This window comes from Oryctolagus cuniculus, chromosome 6 (assembly GCF_051225735.1).
Source record: "Oryctolagus cuniculus isolate XC-2025 breed Fujian yellow rabbit chromosome 6, ASM5122573v1, whole genome shotgun sequence".
Classification (NCBI taxonomy): Eukaryota; Metazoa; Chordata; class Mammalia; order Lagomorpha; family Leporidae; genus Oryctolagus; species Oryctolagus cuniculus.
In genome coordinates, this window is record NC_142872.1 from 33,617,693 (window position 1) to 33,634,521 (window position 16,829).

The 16,829-nt window shown below is 39.4% G+C and overlaps 1 long non-coding RNA gene across 6 annotated transcripts in view; it reads right to left on the minus strand.

Annotated features, from left to right (window-relative positions):
* The window catches only part of LOC149126095 (uncharacterized), a 224,054-nt gene that overhangs the window by 57,792 nt on the left and 149,433 nt on the right, over positions 1-16,829 (minus strand). Inside the window, exon 4 of one of the 6 annotated variants that reach the window (XR_016235352.1) lies at positions 15,269-15,287. The exons of the other annotated variants lie outside the window; for them this stretch is intronic. This is a non-coding gene — a long non-coding RNA (uncharacterized LOC149126095). Of the gene's footprint in view, positions 1-15,268; positions 15,288-16,829 lie in introns of those variants that run through there. 6 annotated transcript variants of the gene reach the window in all.

The window sequence follows — 16,829 nt, forward strand, 5'->3', positions numbered from 1 at the left end:
TAGTCTTCATGGAAAACAATATGAATTTCCTAAAAGAAAATTAAAAATAGAGCTCACATATAATCCAGCAATCCTATTCTGTGTATATATCCAAAGGAAATGAAATCAGTATGCTGAAGAGCCATCTATATTCCCCATCTTTATTGTAACATTAGTCACAACAGCCAAGAAATGCAATCAACTTAATTGTTCATCAATGGATGAATAAAGAAAATGTATATCTACAATGGAATATTATCCAGTCGTACAAAAGAACAGTATCTTAGCTCTTGTGGCAACATGGATGGAACTGGAGGATGATATGTTAAATGAAGTAAGTCAGGCACAGAAAGATAATATTGCATGATCTCACCCATATATGGAATCTAAAAATATCACTCAGTAAATTGGAGTCAGTGGAATTGAAAAAATATTTCTCAAGTATATAAAATTAGATAGGGGGGGTATACGTTAAAGAAATCCATTGTAGAACATGGAGAATATAGTTAATAATTATGTGATATATACTTGAAAGTTGAGGAGTTTTAGGGGTTCATGCCACAAAAACTAATGCATGTGTTTATTTGCTTGACTTAGCCATTGTGCAATGCATATACATTTCAAAACATCATTTTTTATCTTAAATATATACAATTTTGACAAAGATGAATTTTAAAATGATTCATTGATAGTAAGAAGATTGATTCCAGATAGCTTTAAGAAAAAGTCGACTTTTAGGAAGGATATGGTACAACTTATACAAATGAAAGCTATCTCAAGAAAAACTAAAAGCCAGGTAGCCCCCAAGGATCCAGATGCCAGTAAATAATAAGGCATTTCATCAAGAAACTGCTTCTGGGCTAAATTCTCCAGCCATTCTTTTTGTTCTTGAGTTTCTCTATGCTGAGAAGTAGTGCTGTTTGGTACTTTAGAGCCTCTGCTGTCGCATCAGACAATCTGGGTTTGAGTTACAATGTCATCACTTAAGTACTGGGTCTCTGGCCCTGGGGTATTTGCTTCAGTTGTGAAGTGTGGATATTAGTAGCATGCACTTGACTGGGTCTTTTGGGGGATACATAAAGGGCTTACATGATTGCCAAACCCAAAGTGCACAACTGGAGATTTTAAGTGTTGTTATTATACTCATATGTAAAATCCAAGTGGCCAAGTATGGTGCCCTGATTAATGAATCCACCAAGCAACACTGAATTCAGTGTGATTTCTCAAAAGAGTGTTAACTACATGAGCAGAATAAAGAATAAAGGGTCCTTGAAGCGAGGAAGACAAAGCATAAATGTCCACTTGAGTTTCCAACCTAGGGAATTTATGATTCATTTGACTTCCTCATGTAGCTTTATCAAGTGTGGGCTGCATAGGGTCTTTCACTAAGTTTCATAAGCAAGATTCTGAAAATTAGGTGATCTGACAGTAAGACTAGTTTGAAGTGGAAAGACTATCCCAGGACTCATATCTACAAAAAAAGTATTGATTTTCCTCTATCTGTTAGGATTCAAGTAAGGAAATCAAATGGTGTTTGCAGGGGAGTTTTAGAGAGTTTGTATACCTCAATTAAACACCATTGTTATGTCTATAAAACAGGAAACATGGCTAGTTTATCTTCTTTGGTCCCAGGAAACACAGGAGAAGCCTAAGAAACTTGTAGAAAGGCGTGCTTTGTGTCTCAACTTTGTTTCTGATGCCCTTTTTCTCAAATATCTATTTTATTTGTTTCAAAGCTAGAGTTACAGAGAGAGAGGGAGACAGAAATCATCTTTCTGCTGGTTTACTCCCCAAATATCACCAATGGCCAGGACTGGGCCAGGCTGGAGTCAGGATATTCCTACTGGTCTCACAAATGAGTGCAGGAGCACTTGGGTCATCCTCTGCTGCTTTCCCACGCACATTAGCAGGGAGCTATATCTGAAGTAGAGCAGCCGGGACTTGAACCAGTGTTCATAAGGAATGCCGGCGTCCCAGGCAGAAGCTTAACCTGTTATGCCACAACACTGGCCCTAACGCATCTTGACTTTTTAAAAACCAGTTATTGAATAAAAATAAATGCACAATTTTTCAGGGCTTACAAAATTTGGTCAGTGCTTATCTAACTTTTTTGACAGATAAGAGTAATAAATAAGGGAACATCCTGATGTAAGTTTTATACAAAATTTGCCTTGGTTTTGCTTGCACAGAATCCCTAGAAAGCTAGAATTGAAATATATTTGATTGCTGAGCATGTTCATTTACACTTTTACTCTATGGCTGTACTGGACTGCTGGGCTGCCTCTGTCATTTATTTTAGTTTTCATTTTAAAATGAGCCATTAAACACTTGGCTTGTACAAAAGATCTCCCCTGATACTATAAATGGAGTGTCTTTCCAAAAATAGTTGAGAAACAAAGTTCAACAGGTTGGATTGCAATTATATTGTAGCGTGGGCAGCACACCTTTAGGATACTGTGGAGCAATGGATCTTTGAAGAGAAGGAATAAAGAGAAACAGTTGTCTCATCTTCTTCCCAGGTATCATGCGCTGAGCCAAGGAACTGGCACAGACTATCTCACTTAAACATTCACTCATTCACTTGACCAGGATTAATTGGAGCCTGCTTTGTGCAGGTGCTAAGATGAGGAGTGGTAAATAATAACAAACAAAACAGGACAAATATTCCTGCCATCTTGGAGTTTACTGAGGGTCACAGAAAATAAAGAAGATAAGAAAGGCAGCACTTGTTAAATAAGAATTTAAAAGAAAAAGCCTAGAAGGGAAATGGAATAGAAAGTGTCAGTGCTGGGGAGTTGAAATTTTAGAGGTAGCTAAGGAAGGCATCTCAGAGGAACAGCTTCTTGAGTTAAAACCCGAAAGAAGCAGGCCGGCCCCGCGGCTCACTAGGCTAATCCTCCGCCTTGCGGCGCTGGCACACCGGGTTCTAGTCCCGGTTGGGGCGCCGGATTCTGTCCCGGTTGCCCTTCTTCCAGGCCAGCTCTCTGCTGTGGCCAGGGAGTGCAGTGGAGGATGGCCCAGGTGCTTGGGCCCTGCACCCCATGGGAGACCAGGAGAAGCACCTGGCTCCTGGCTCCTGCCATCGGATCAGCGCGGTGTGTCGGCCGCGGCGGCCATTGGAGGGTGAACCAACGGCAAAGGAAGACATTTCTCTCTGTCTCTCTCTCTCGCTGTCCACTCTGCCTGTCAAAAAAAAAAAAAAAAAAACACACACACACACACCGAAAGAAGCGAGAGGGGCACCGCGTGGGTAATTTAAGGAAAAGAGGCTAGCGCTGTGGCACAGAAGTTTAAGCCATGGCTTGCAGTGCTGGCATCCCATATGGACATCTGCTCAAGTCCTTGCTATTTGAGTTCTGACCCAGCTCCCTTCTAATGCACCTGGGAAAGCAGCAGAGGATAGCCCAAGTTCCTGGGCCCCTGCAGCCATGTGGGAAACCCAGAAGAAGCTCCTAGCTCCTGACTTTGGCCTGGCCCAGCCCCGGCTATTACAGCCACTTTGGGAGTGTACCAGTGGATAGGAGATCTCTTCCTGTTTCTCCTCTCTAACTCTATCTTTCAAATAAATACATACATCTGAAAAAAAATTTAGGGAAGAAAGTTCAAGAGGACATGCATATACAAGGGCCTTGTAGTGACATTAGGCCAAGTGCGGGGAAACACCTGGACATCCAGTGTTCATGCAGTGGATAAAGTAACAATGAATAATGTTAGTGAGGCAAGGTGGGGCAGGGTTGTATTTTATAGAGCAAGAAAAGTTTCTCTTTTTTGATAATATTCCATTGAAGGTTTCCAAGGAAAGACTGACATAATGCAATTTATGCTTTCATCAGAATCATTCTGACTGCTGTTAAAAAAGAGCACTTCACCCAGAACTAGAACAGAGGTAACAGAAATGGTCAAAGTGGTTCAATTCTGAGCATATTTTAAAACTGTGTCATAAAGTATGCTGCTTAAACAAATTACAAAAAATAGACACATCAGATCTTCCTATCTTCTGCAGAAGGAGAATTCTTGCTTAATAATGTCTATCAATCGATCATCTATCATTGTCTGTCATCTAATCTACCTTATGTTTACCTATCTTTTGTGGATACAAGTACAGGTTGAAGGGGGAAGCAAAATATTCTTTAGCATCTAGACATGTATAAGCAATTTTAACTTTGAAGCCACATTCAGAAAGAGCTGAATGTCAAAGAGGAGGAACTATTAATGAGAGCCAGGAAGAAACATGAGGTAAATTAATGCATTTGGGAAGAAATGGAGAGACTGACCTGACTTTAATAAAGAAAAGAGAGGAGAATGGAAGAAAACAGCAAGACTCAAAGTGGCTTACTTTGTTTCGACACAACAGCAAGGAGAGCCAAGGACAAAAAAGCAATCTACTTAGGCAGAGCAAAAGGTTTAAAGAGTCTGTTAAAAGTGCCTCTAGGATAATGGCATTATAATGAGAAAAACTGATGCAAAAATAAATAATAATTACAGGTGGCATCATATGCTGAGTAAAGTCTAGGAAAGAGAGGAAGAGATGGACTTTAGGAAATAAATTAACTCACAAAGGAATTTCTGTGTGAATGTTTAAAAGACCCTTCCACGCTCAACAGAAACTACCGGTTCTGTTGCTCTGTTCTTTCTCCTCATGTATCAGCCAAACCAGTCTAGGTAGAACACTACATTTTTGCATACCCTCATTACCCTACCTGCTGTATTCTTGGCATTACTTTTGAGAAGCCATAGACTGAGAAAATGACAACACTGTAAATTCTGCTCGGGTAAGAAAACTCAGGCAGCTCATCCTTAAATTGCCTGAGGTTCACATCATGTAAGCAGGGGACTGGAGCAGGGAGAGAGCAGTGTCCATAAAACACTGCATTTAAAATATCTGTGTATGGGGCAGGTTTTGGGGTACAATAGATTGAACTGCACCTTGGGATGCCCTTATTCTCTGTTGGAGTGCCTGGGTTGGAGTCGCTCCTCTGCTTCAGATCCAGCTTCCTGCTGGTATGCACTGTACAAGGCAGCAGATGATGGCTCCAGTGCTTGCTTCCTGCTAACGACATGGGAGACTTGGGTTGAAGTCTAGGCTCCAGGATGGGATGGGTCTAACCCATTCCTGGTGGTTGCAGGCATTTGCGAGTGAACCAGAGATGGACAATCTCTATTTCTTCCTCCTCCCTATTTTCATCTCTGATTCTGTGAATCCTCTTTTTTTTTTTTTTCTTTTTTAGTTTACTTTGGTCTTCTCAGTCTATGGTTTATCAACTGTATCTTTTCAAAGGACCAGCTCTTCATTTGATTTTTTAAAAATATTTTTGTCTATGTCATTTCTTTGTGCTCTGTGTTTTATTTTGTTTTCCTTCTATGATTTTTGGCTTTGATTTGTTCATGTGTTTTAGTTCCTAACGGTTCCTAAGTTGTTTACGTTTTTATATTGTTTATTTGCAGTAATGAATGCCTAAACTTTATGCTTAGCACTGCTTTTGCTGTATCAAACAGGCCTTGAGATGCTGTGTTTTCTTTTTCAGATGATTTTAAAATTTTACACACACTATCTTCCTTGACCCATTAATTGTTCATAAATAAGCTATTTAAGTTCCAGGCATTTGTATGTTTCAAAAGCTCATTTTGTCATTCAAATCTAGTTTTATTGCATTTTGGTCAGCAAAGATTTTCTGATAGAAATTTTCTCCTTTGAAATTTGTTAAGACTTGTATTGTGACTTGTCTGTGACGTATCCGGAAAATGTTCCATGAGCTGTTGAAAAGATGCTTTCTGCCGCCGTGGAATTCAAATTTCTGTAGGTATCTGTTAGGCCCAGTTGATCTAGGATGCTGTATATTTGTTGAATTTTGTCTAGATTAGCCATTTTTTTTAAAATGGGGTTTTAATGTCCTCTCCTCTGCAATGTAAGTGTCTTCCCTTAAGTTCTATTAAAATCTGCTTCATAGATCTTGGTATTCCAATATTGGGTACATATGTATTTATAGATGTTATTTGCTCTTGCTGGATTGAGCCCTTTTTTATTATATGATGACCTTCCTGGTATCTTACAGATTTTGATTTAAAACGTATTTTATCTAATAGAAGTACGGCTAATCATGATTTGTGTTCCGGCTGTTCACTTTCAGTCTGTATGCATACTTAGGGGTAAAATGAGTTTGCTGTAAGCTAATAAGCATTTAGTTCTAGTTTTAATCCATTGGTTATGCTGTGTCTTCTAATTGGTGAATTTAGTGCCTTGACAGGCAGAGTGGACAGTGAGAGAGACAGAGAGAAAGGTCTTCCTTCCGTTGGTTCACCCCCCCAATTGCCACTGTGGCTGGCGCACCACGCTGATCCGAAGCCAGTAGCCAGGAGCTTCTCCTGGTCTCCCATGCGGGTGTAGGGCCCAAGGACTTGGGCCATCCTCCACTGCCTTCCCAGGCCACAGCAGAGAGCTGGACTGGAAAAGGAGCAACCGGGACAGAATCTGGCACCCCAACCAGGACTAGAACCCAGGGTGCCAGTACCACAGGCAGAGGATTACCCTAGTGAGCCACAGCGCTGGCCCTAAGGTTCTTATTGATAGGTAAGGTCTTACTCCTGCCATTTTGATACTTGTTTTGTTGTCTTTATTGTAGCTCTTTCTCTCCCACTCTCTTAAAATCTGTACTTTTTCACAAGTGATTTTCTCTAGTGCTGTCCTTAAATTTCTTATTTATTATTTTTTGCTAAATGTTTCATATGTTCTTGTACGTTATTACCATGAGGCTTGCACAAAGCTTCATTGGCTATAAAAAGCTATCTTGAAATGGTAGCAACTTCATGTTTATTATAAAGGGAAAGATATAAGAAATCCTAATATAGTGCTCTGTATTTGAGCTCCATTCCTCCATACAGTTCAACTTTATGATGTTACATTTAACCTCTTTCAATATTACCTGTGTCTTAATATCAATTTTAGTGATAATTTTCTTCACAGTAAAGATATAACTAGTTTACACACCATGTTTAGAATATTAGAACAGTCTCCATTTGTACAGTTAATCTTACTGTTTCTTTTCTGCCTTCTGATATTTACCTTCTCTTTCAGTTTTTTTTTTTTTTTAACTGTTTCACATTTCTTGTAACAAAGGTCTGGTAACAGCAAATTCTCTCAGTTTTTGTTTTTCTTGAATGTTCTTATCTGTATCTCTCATAACTGAAAGAACGCTCTGCTGGGTGGAGTATTCTTTATTTTTTCCCTTCGGTAGTATAAAAGTCTCACCTCTATTGTCCAGCTATAAGGTTTCTGTTGAGAAGTCTTCAGCGAGATGAATGGAGGCCCCTTTATGTGCTGTTGGCTTCTTTGCTCTTTCAACTTTAAGGATCCTCTCTTTATCTTGAATCTTAGTTTAATTTTATGCCTTTGGTGTTGACACTGTTGGGTTGAATCTGGCAAGTGGCCTTTGACCTTCCTGTACCCAGATGGTTGTATCCTCTTCTAGTTTTGGGGAGTTTTCTGTCATTACCTCCCAAATGCTTTCCACCCTGTGACATTCTCAAGCCCCTCTTGAATCCTGATCACTTGAATCTTGCTCTTTTCATGCTATCCTGCATTTGCCGTAAGCTTTCTTCATTCATTGGTTTCTTTTTTTTTTTTTCCTCCTCCAACTGTGTTTTCTCAAACAGCTTGTCTTTTAACTCAGTGATTCTTTTTCATCTATCCTTGTATCACATTTTTAATTTCACTTAGTGTATTTTTTAGTTCTGATTGCTTTTGTTTAATTACTTTTATCACTCTATGAAATCCCTGTTAGGATATTGAATTTATTTTTCTGTTTTCTCTTGAATTTCACTGAGTTTCCTTCAAAACATATTTTGAAAACCTGATTTGAGTATTTGAGAAATTTCATTTCCTAGTTTGTTGCTTTCCAGCATCTCATTTTGCTATTTAAGTTAGGTCATGGTTTCCTGGAAATTCTTGATGCTTCTTGGTGTATTTTTATCTAAGCACTGAAAGATGTATTTACCTAGTATTGTTTGTGGCTGTGCTTCCAGAAATTCCAACCTGTCTGGTTGTTTTCTCTGAACTTATGTATGCTTCTGTTGTTTCAGGTCTAGACAGCACCCTAAATTGTGCTTTGCCTTAGGTCCACTGTTGATATGTTCTTACTGATGCATTGTTACAGTACTCTCCAAACTCCAGTGTGTACCAACTCTGCAGTGTGAACTGGGGAAGTGCCTACGAAGAGGTATAGTCTCTCCCTACAAGCCTCCTCCTAGGCCCATAATAAGCTCAGATTCCTTGTCCTATGTCCACAAATGTCAGTGAAACAAAATCATACCTGGACTAGTGCAGCCTGGAGTTCAAAATTTTTTATACCTTTGATTCCTCAAGTCCTATCCCATGTCAACCGCACTAGGATAAGAGTTGTAGTTTACAAATAAAATTGCTGAGTATCATACATGGAAAGTGTTGTGCAAAGTCTTTTAATATGCATTTTACATGCATAATTTAATCTTCCTCACTTTACAAATCAGGTACTGCTGTTCTAGTAACATTTCAAAATGAGGAAACCGAGACAAGACCAGGCCATTTATGCAAGTCACAATGCAAAACAGCAAGTGAACTGAAACCAGCTCTGGTCAATTCCAGAGGAAACTTTAAATTACAGTCTTTATCAATGTGTGTCAGTATCTACACCGATATCTATGTATATCAGTCTGTCTCAAAGATGAAGAAGAGGTTTGAAGTTACACAGTTCATAAATGAGGGAAGGGCAAAAGACAGCAGCTGCCAGAGCTAAGGAACATTCTGAAAGTGCTGTGGCTACTGCTGGGAAGCATGGCATTAGGAGCAGGATACAAATGAATAGCTGTTTTCAATATCCGAACTAAAAATTTAAATCTAATTTTTAATCCTCGTGGAAACTTGTCTTTGCATCTATGCAAAACTCACAAGAATTTTTTTTTCCTATTAAGAAGTTACCCTATAGCCACTTTTCCTAGCAGAAATATTTAGCAAATAATAAAATACCTAAATGAACCGACACTGTAGGTCAGAGAGCAGCTTGTGAGGTGGAGGGGATAGCAGAACAACAGAATCAGCCGCACTCAGTTGGCCTATGCTGTCACACTGTGCATATCATGTTTGGTGTTAGAGATTAGAGGTTTAAACCCCAGAACTCTGAATTTCTTGAAACACTTGGCAGTTTGGGTTTAGCTATGAGTGTTAAGTTAATTCAACAGAATAGTCAGGAGTCCTAGGAGACAGCAACAATCACCAAAAAGATTTTTGAAAGATCTCAACCCTGGGTGTGTGGCACTCATCTTCCCATGAACCCAGGAATCAGAGCTGGACCAGAAATAGAATCAGGCACCACAAAGGCATTCCTGAGGACAAGATTTATTAGAAGTGTGGAAAGAACCAGAATTTGGAAATGCTAAAGGGAGTAGTTTGTGATTTTATTTAGTAGCAACTGAAGGTGGAAGTGGGAGCATGCTGATGTTTTCCTATCAGAGAAGCTACTTGCTATGTGAACAGCAAGTACCACATTGATGGAACTTAGGTAGAACTAGGAGAAATTCCTGTCTCCCAGCTCCTTGTTGACTTGGCTATGATATCTCTATTATTTTTAACATTATAATTATCTATTTGTATAAAGGGAGATTTTTGTATTTCATGAACACAGTTTTAAGACCATAGTGATACCATCCTCTCTTCCTCATTCCCCTTCTCTCCTTTCTTTCTTATTTTTAACTTTTTCAATGACATAATTTATTTAGTGGAGGATTAAGCTTGTGATTGTAAAGAACTTGCCAAACAGTAAGTGGAAAAACAACTATTCTTCGGGAGTATAGGCAGTGGCTATATAAAATAATCAAATATCAATATGTCAATTTCATGCATATACATTACAATTTTTGTATTTCATCTATTAGTTATTGCAAGTCAGAGAAAACATGGTATTTGTTTTTTGGGACTGGCTTCTTATTGGCTAACATTTCACAAGAATTTTTAATGTGGAAATTGATGTTGTAAGAACATTTTATGTTTTATTTCAAATATTTACTAAAGCCCCATGAAACACTCATGACTGCTCTTAAATTTAGGTGAAAAAAAAATGGAAAATCAGAGTGACTGTGATTTGCTTTAGGCACTTATTCAACATAGGTGAATCCAAAGCTCTTATTTATTTACTTGAAATACAGTTACGGAGCAGGAAAGTAATGGCTGGTGCTAGGCCAAGTCAAAGCCAGGAACCAGGAACTCCATCTGGGTCTCCCATGTGGGTAGCAGGGACCCATGTACTTGGTTCTCCTCTGCTGCTTTCCCAAGGACATTACCAGGGAGCTGGATCACAAGTGGAACAACTAATACTGCAACCTGTATTCATATGGGATGCCACAGTCACAGGTGCTGGCTTAACCTGCTGCACCACAACACAGACCCAAAACATCTCTTTCAAAATGGAGACATTAGAAGACATAGTATGTGTTGCAGAAACAGCACCGGACTGGTAGTTAGATTGTGGAATATGCATCTCCTGCCCGTGTTTAGCCGTAGGACATGGGTCCTCAGTTTTTTCCTCCCTGAAAGGTGATGTTTTAAGTAAACAGTTTTAACTTATGCTGGCTCTTAACTTCTATGCCGCCAATTCTCTTCTGTAACATATAAAGTTGTTAACAGATAAGAAACATCAAGATAATGTGGTAACAAGGGGAGTAGATCAATACAAATGTGCTTTATTAATATTAAAGATGCTAAACAACATTCTAGGTGTGATAAAGTATGATCCCATAATTTCCCTGTGAAATAAGGATTTTAGCCCCACCAATCAACAAGGAAGCTGAGACAGAGAGGTTACCTTTCCCCAAAGCCATATTGGATAAAGCTAGGGTACCATTCTTGCTATTTCTGGTGCCAAACTCTATGACCTGTTTAGAAATAATCAATGATGGACCTTTCATCCTGGTGTCTTATGCTGACAGAAGTACAAAATATGTGCTGCTGAGTGTACCCGATAGTAGGAAAAGCCATATTGTTTCCAGAACTTAAAGTGGAAACTCAGATAATAAGAAAACTGATAGAGAATAATAGCACAGAGCCTTTTCATCAATAATATGAAATGATTTTGATTTGTTTATTTCTCTTTAGGGGAGCAGAAAAATAAATTGATGGCCAATTCTTGGGAAATCAATAGCTTGATATAGTGGTGAGTAAGTTGTAAAATTAGCTTAAAATGTATGAGAACACAGACAGTTTGGTAAAGTAACAGGTAAAACTTGATTTTGGGCTTTTCTTTGTGTGTTGGTGGCTTTTCACAGCTCTGGTTGAATCAACTACATACTGCTATGTATTCCTAAATTATTAAATATCTTAATATCTCAACAATTGCAAACAGTCTTCAATGGCACTTGGTAAATATGATGGTGGAGAACGTATTACTTCATGAGATAATTCATTCCATTTGGGGATAGATTATTCTGATAAATGTAGAGTTTTCTTATCTTTGAACCAAAAATCATCTCTTTATAGCCACCTCTTTGCTTGATTCTTTTATATTCAGAAAAGAGTTAAAATTTTTAGTGACTGGCTGGCGCCGCGGCTCACTAGGCTAATCCTCCGCCTAGCGGCGCCGGCACACCGGGTTCTAGTCCCGGTCGGGGCGCCGGATTCTGTCCCGGTTGCCCCTCTTCCAGGCCAGCCCTCTGCTGTGGCCAGGGAGTGCAGTGGAGGATGGCCCAGGTGCTTGGGCCCTGCACCCCATGGGAGACCAGGAAAAGCACCTGGCTCCTGGCTCCTGCCATCGGATCAGCGCAGTGCGCCGGCCGCAGCGCGCCGGCCGCGGCAGCCATTGGAGGGTGAACCAATGGCAAAGGAAGACCTTTCTCTCTGTCTCTCTCTCTCTCACTGTCCACTCTGTCTGTCAAAAAAAAAAAAAATTTAGTGACTTTTACAATGATTGTTGAAATTCAGGACTCATTCTGCTGTGATTTTACTCCCACTTTACCTTTTAGACTCATGACCTACACAAATGTAAATTAGGAAGCTGAGCATTTACCATTCTCAACTAGAATATATTTCTGTGTTGACTCCTAGTCATAACCCCCCCTAAACAATTTGCAGGTATTTTGATATACAATCTTCACAGCAATCTGGTAATTTACCATAATTGTTAGCTTTTTGTAGGCAAACAAACCCAAACCTAAAGAGATACACTAACGCTAAGCACACAGTTGATATGATACCTAAGTCCACAACCAGAGAACTCCATAATGTGGGCGTTACTCACTGTACTGCTCTGCTTCCTCCTAGACTGTCACCAAAGGGTAAGGGTTTTAGTTTCTAGACTACAGTAACCTACTGTTAATAAACAGCCTGCAACATGAGCCTTTTGCTTAGCAGTTAGGAAGCTGGTTGAGTCCAGGCGCATCTTATAGTTCCAGCTTCCCACTAGTGTGGAGCCTGGGACACAGCAAGAGATGGCTCATGTATTTGGGTCCCTGCCTCCTAGGTTTGGCCTGGTCCAGCCCTGGCCATTGCAGGCATTTGGGCTGTGATCAGCACATGATAATCTTTAGGGAGATGCTTGACTCTGTCTCTGTGGCCTTATCTCTACCTCTAAAATAAACTGAGTAATTAATTCTAGAAAATCTTAATCACTTGCTATATAACTAGAACAAACACATTTAATTGAATGAAATAAATTTTCTAAAAATATCCATCTGAATCAAAAACATTAATCACTGAATTCAGTTTAACACTTAGAAATATCAATATGCTAAATATTATTGATATTTCTATTTCTTTTTAAATCTCTTTTGATTCATTTTTATTTACCCTAGATTATTTAAGAATACTTCTGGATATTTAGAATAAATAATTATTTGAAATATTTCAATATTTTGAAAACGTCATACTCATAAAATTTTAACATTAATGTTGTCTCTCTATATATGTTCTTTATATTCCTTTCTAAAAGGGGAATATATTGCAGCTATAATCTACAAAAGAGGTAAATGTACTCAAACATTTCCCTAGAGGAGTTTCATTCATTGGCATTGCTCACCTAGAATCACTGTCTTTTCATTCAGTAGCTTCACATGGTGATGACAAATATACCATCAAAAGTAACTTCATGGGCAAGCATTATGGTACAGTGATTTAAGTATCACTAGGAATGCCCACATCCATGTGTCCATTTCCTGGCTCCACTTCCAATCCAGTTTCCTGTTACTGTAGTTGTGCCCTGACACCCAGTGGGAGATGTGGATGGAGTTCTGAGCTCCTGGCTTAAGTCTGGCCCACCTTGGCTGCTGTGGACAAGCAGATAGATCTCTGTGTGTGTGTGTGTGTGTCTCACACCATTGCTCTGCCTTTCAAATAAACAAAAATAAAGTTTTAGAAAACAATGTCATTAAAATAGAAAAGAGAAATCCATAGCCTCAAGGCAAACCAAGTAAAAAAGAAATATCTAATTTTGTCAAATAGACACTGTAACAGTTCTGACTGATTTTTGCCATCTGAAGAAGATAATTAAATCTTAACCATGTGATTTCCCTAAGCACCCTACATGAGTTACAATGTCACATTAGTCCATTTGGAGTGAGCACAGTCTGATCTCTTATTTATTTTTTTAGACCCAAGGACACAGTTTCTTTTCTGCTAATTTGAATTTGCTTCATTTATCATTGTTCTTATGGGAAATCATTTTAACAACTTTTTAAAAAGATTTGAAAGGCAGAGTTACCCAGAAATAGAGAGAAAGAGGAAGAAATCAAGAAATCTTCCATCCTCTGTTTCACTCCCCAAATGGCTTCAATGCCAAAGCTAGGAGCCAGGAAACTCATCCAGGTCTCCCATGTTAGGTGCAGGGGTGCAGGGACTTGAGTCATCTGCTGCTTCTTTTCAAGGTGCTTTAGCAGGGAGCTGGATCAGAAGTAGAGCAGCTGGGACTCAAACCGGCATCCACAGAGGATGTCAGCATTGCAGGAGGCAACTCCAACATATTAACACCACAACACCTGCCCCAACATCTTAATTTAAGCAGATATCATGCAATAAATTTGAATTTGTTTCATTTTTCAGAATTTTAATTAGTACCTATAATGTGTCTGTTACTCTTCTATGTGTTAAGATATCAATAAATAAGAATTTTGTCCTCAAGTAATATTCAGGTTAGTGTGAAAACAGATTTATGAAGAAAAACATCATAATACGACAGTTACTATGATATAGCTACAGATAAGGCTGATGAGAACATGATACATATTCCTGTATTTGGGCACGCAAAAGAAGCCTTCAGGAGAGTTTGAGTTAGGACAGGAGAGTTAGTAAACAGAATTACTTAGAGGCATAAGAGAGCCCAGCATTTCTGAAGATCAATAAAATAAGGTGGCAATATTGGAATATAAGTAAAAGATTTGAAAGGGACTGAATCTGGGTCAGCATTGTGGTGTGACCAGTAAAGCTGCCACCTGCAATGTTGACATCCCATGTGGGTGTTGGTTAACATCCTGGCTGCTCCACTTCTGATCCAGCTACCTGACAATGGCCTAAGTCCTTGGCCCCCTGCCATTCACAGGGGAGACCTGGGAAAAGCTCCAGTCTCCTGGTTTCAAAGTGGCAGAGGCCCAGCCACTGCAGCCATCTGGGGAGAGAACCAGCAGATGGAAGATCTCTCTGTATTTTAAAAATTTACTTACTAAGTTGAAAGAGTTAAAGCAAGAGAGGAAGAGACAAACAAAAGGACTGAATGATGATGGATCTGAATATCCTTTAAATGAATCTGTATTTCATTCTGTAAGGAATAGGGCAAGTTGTAGAAATTTAAGCAGAGTTACGGCATAATTAAATTGACATTCTCAATGCCACACTTATTTCAAATAAGTGATGACTGTTATCTCAGGAACTGTGACCTGGCCCACCTTGGCTGCTGTGGACAAGCAGATAGATCTCTCTCTGTGTGTCTCACACCATTGCTCTGCCTTTCCGTGATTTGTTAGGCTTGAAGATTGAAGCCTGGTTTTTCCTAATTCCATGTCTAAAATATTATACAAGTATTGCACTGATAAAAAGTTTCATCTACCAGTGATCGAGGTGTGCATTGTAGCTGTGCACAATACTGCTTTTGAATTTCATCATGCACACTTCCTATATACTGTTACATGATATGATGCAATTAGACCTTAAGCCCCACCCTCAGTTAATACCTGTAAAGAATCAAATATTCCAGAAAGGAGTGCTGACATCTGAAGATAGAAAGGTAGAGAGGCAGATGATTCTTACCTTGTCCAATCCAGAATCCTCATTGAAATCTGCTTTAACCATAATTAACAAACACCTAAGGAACAGATGCCATATGTGAAACATCCCCAATAAATTATGACAATATGGAAATCCACATGACCAAGGAACATGGTAGGCAAATTTAACAATGTTGTGAAAGTTCCTCTCCTTTCTTCTGTTACCTTCTCACATTCAAAATCAGCAAGTTGGGGCTGGCGCTGTAGCACAGCAAGTTAAAGCCCCAGCCTGCAGTGCCTGCATCCTATATGGATGCTGATTTGAGTCCTGGCTGCCCCACTTTCAATCCAGCTCCCTGCTAATGCACCTGGAGAGCACTGGGGAGTGGCCCTAGTCTTTGGTTCCCTGTATCCATGTGAAAGACCAGGAAGAAGCTCCTGGCTTCAGATTGGCTCAGCTCTTGTCATTGTGACCATTTGGGCAGTGAACCAGCGGATCAGAGACTTCTCCGTCTCTACAGTTCTTTCAAATAAATAAAAAAGTATATAAATAAATCGTCAACATTAGCCTGTCTTTCCCTGTCTCTGGGCAATCTGTTTCGATTTCAGAGGCTCAGGTTTCCCTGAGTAACTGGGGTGGGTCATCACACAGAGTTCCGTTCTCACACTGAGGACCACACAGATCCTTTTTGTGGTTCATGTGCCTGCATTACCATAAAATTTATATGGAAACACAGGACACCCTGAATAGCTTAATCGATAATAAATGATGAAAATAAAGCTAGAGGCATCACTATTTGAGGGCAGTTATAATCAAAACATCCTGGTAAAAGTACAAGGATAGGCATACTGACTGATGGAACTGTCTAGAGGCCCCAAATTAATCCACACATCTACAACCAACTCATCTTTGACAAATGAGCTAAAATCACTCCCTGGAGGAAGACAGTCTCCTCAGAACACTCTACATGCAGAACAGTAGGACGGCACTGAGGTATAGCAGGTTGTCTCCATGTTACTACTGTATCCCATATGGGCTCCAGTTTGTTTTCTGGCTGCCCTCCCTCCCAGATAAAAGCCTGGGACAAAGCAGAAAATGGCACACGTACTTGGCCTCCTACCATTCCATGGGAGGCCCAGCCCTGGCTACTGTGGTCCTTTGGGGAGTGAACCAGCAGATAGAAGTCGGTCGATCTCTCTCTCTCTCTCTCTCTCTCTCTCTCTAACATCATTCAAATAAATAAATCTTTAAAAAAAAAGAAACAAGACCCTTATGTTATACAAATACAAAAATCAGTTCCATTCAAAAATCAATAGATTAGGGATATAAGTCTAAGACTGGCTTTCATTCATAGTTATGTCATTTTATTGCTATCTTTCCACTTAAAAATCTGTACTATTTTCTATACTACTTTGCAGCCCCTCAATTACAGTCTTTTCCCAAACTCAGGTTTGAATATATTGTGTACTTATTTTCAAGTTTATATAAGCATATACAAGAAGCATAATTCATGCCCCATACATGCTCAGTAATTATGGAAAATGTCTCTAAGGAGACATAGTTTGGGAAATGAAATTGGCAAAATGCTGAGATAGGAGTTTGTAGTGCTGAACACCAGCAAAAACATCAACAAGAACAG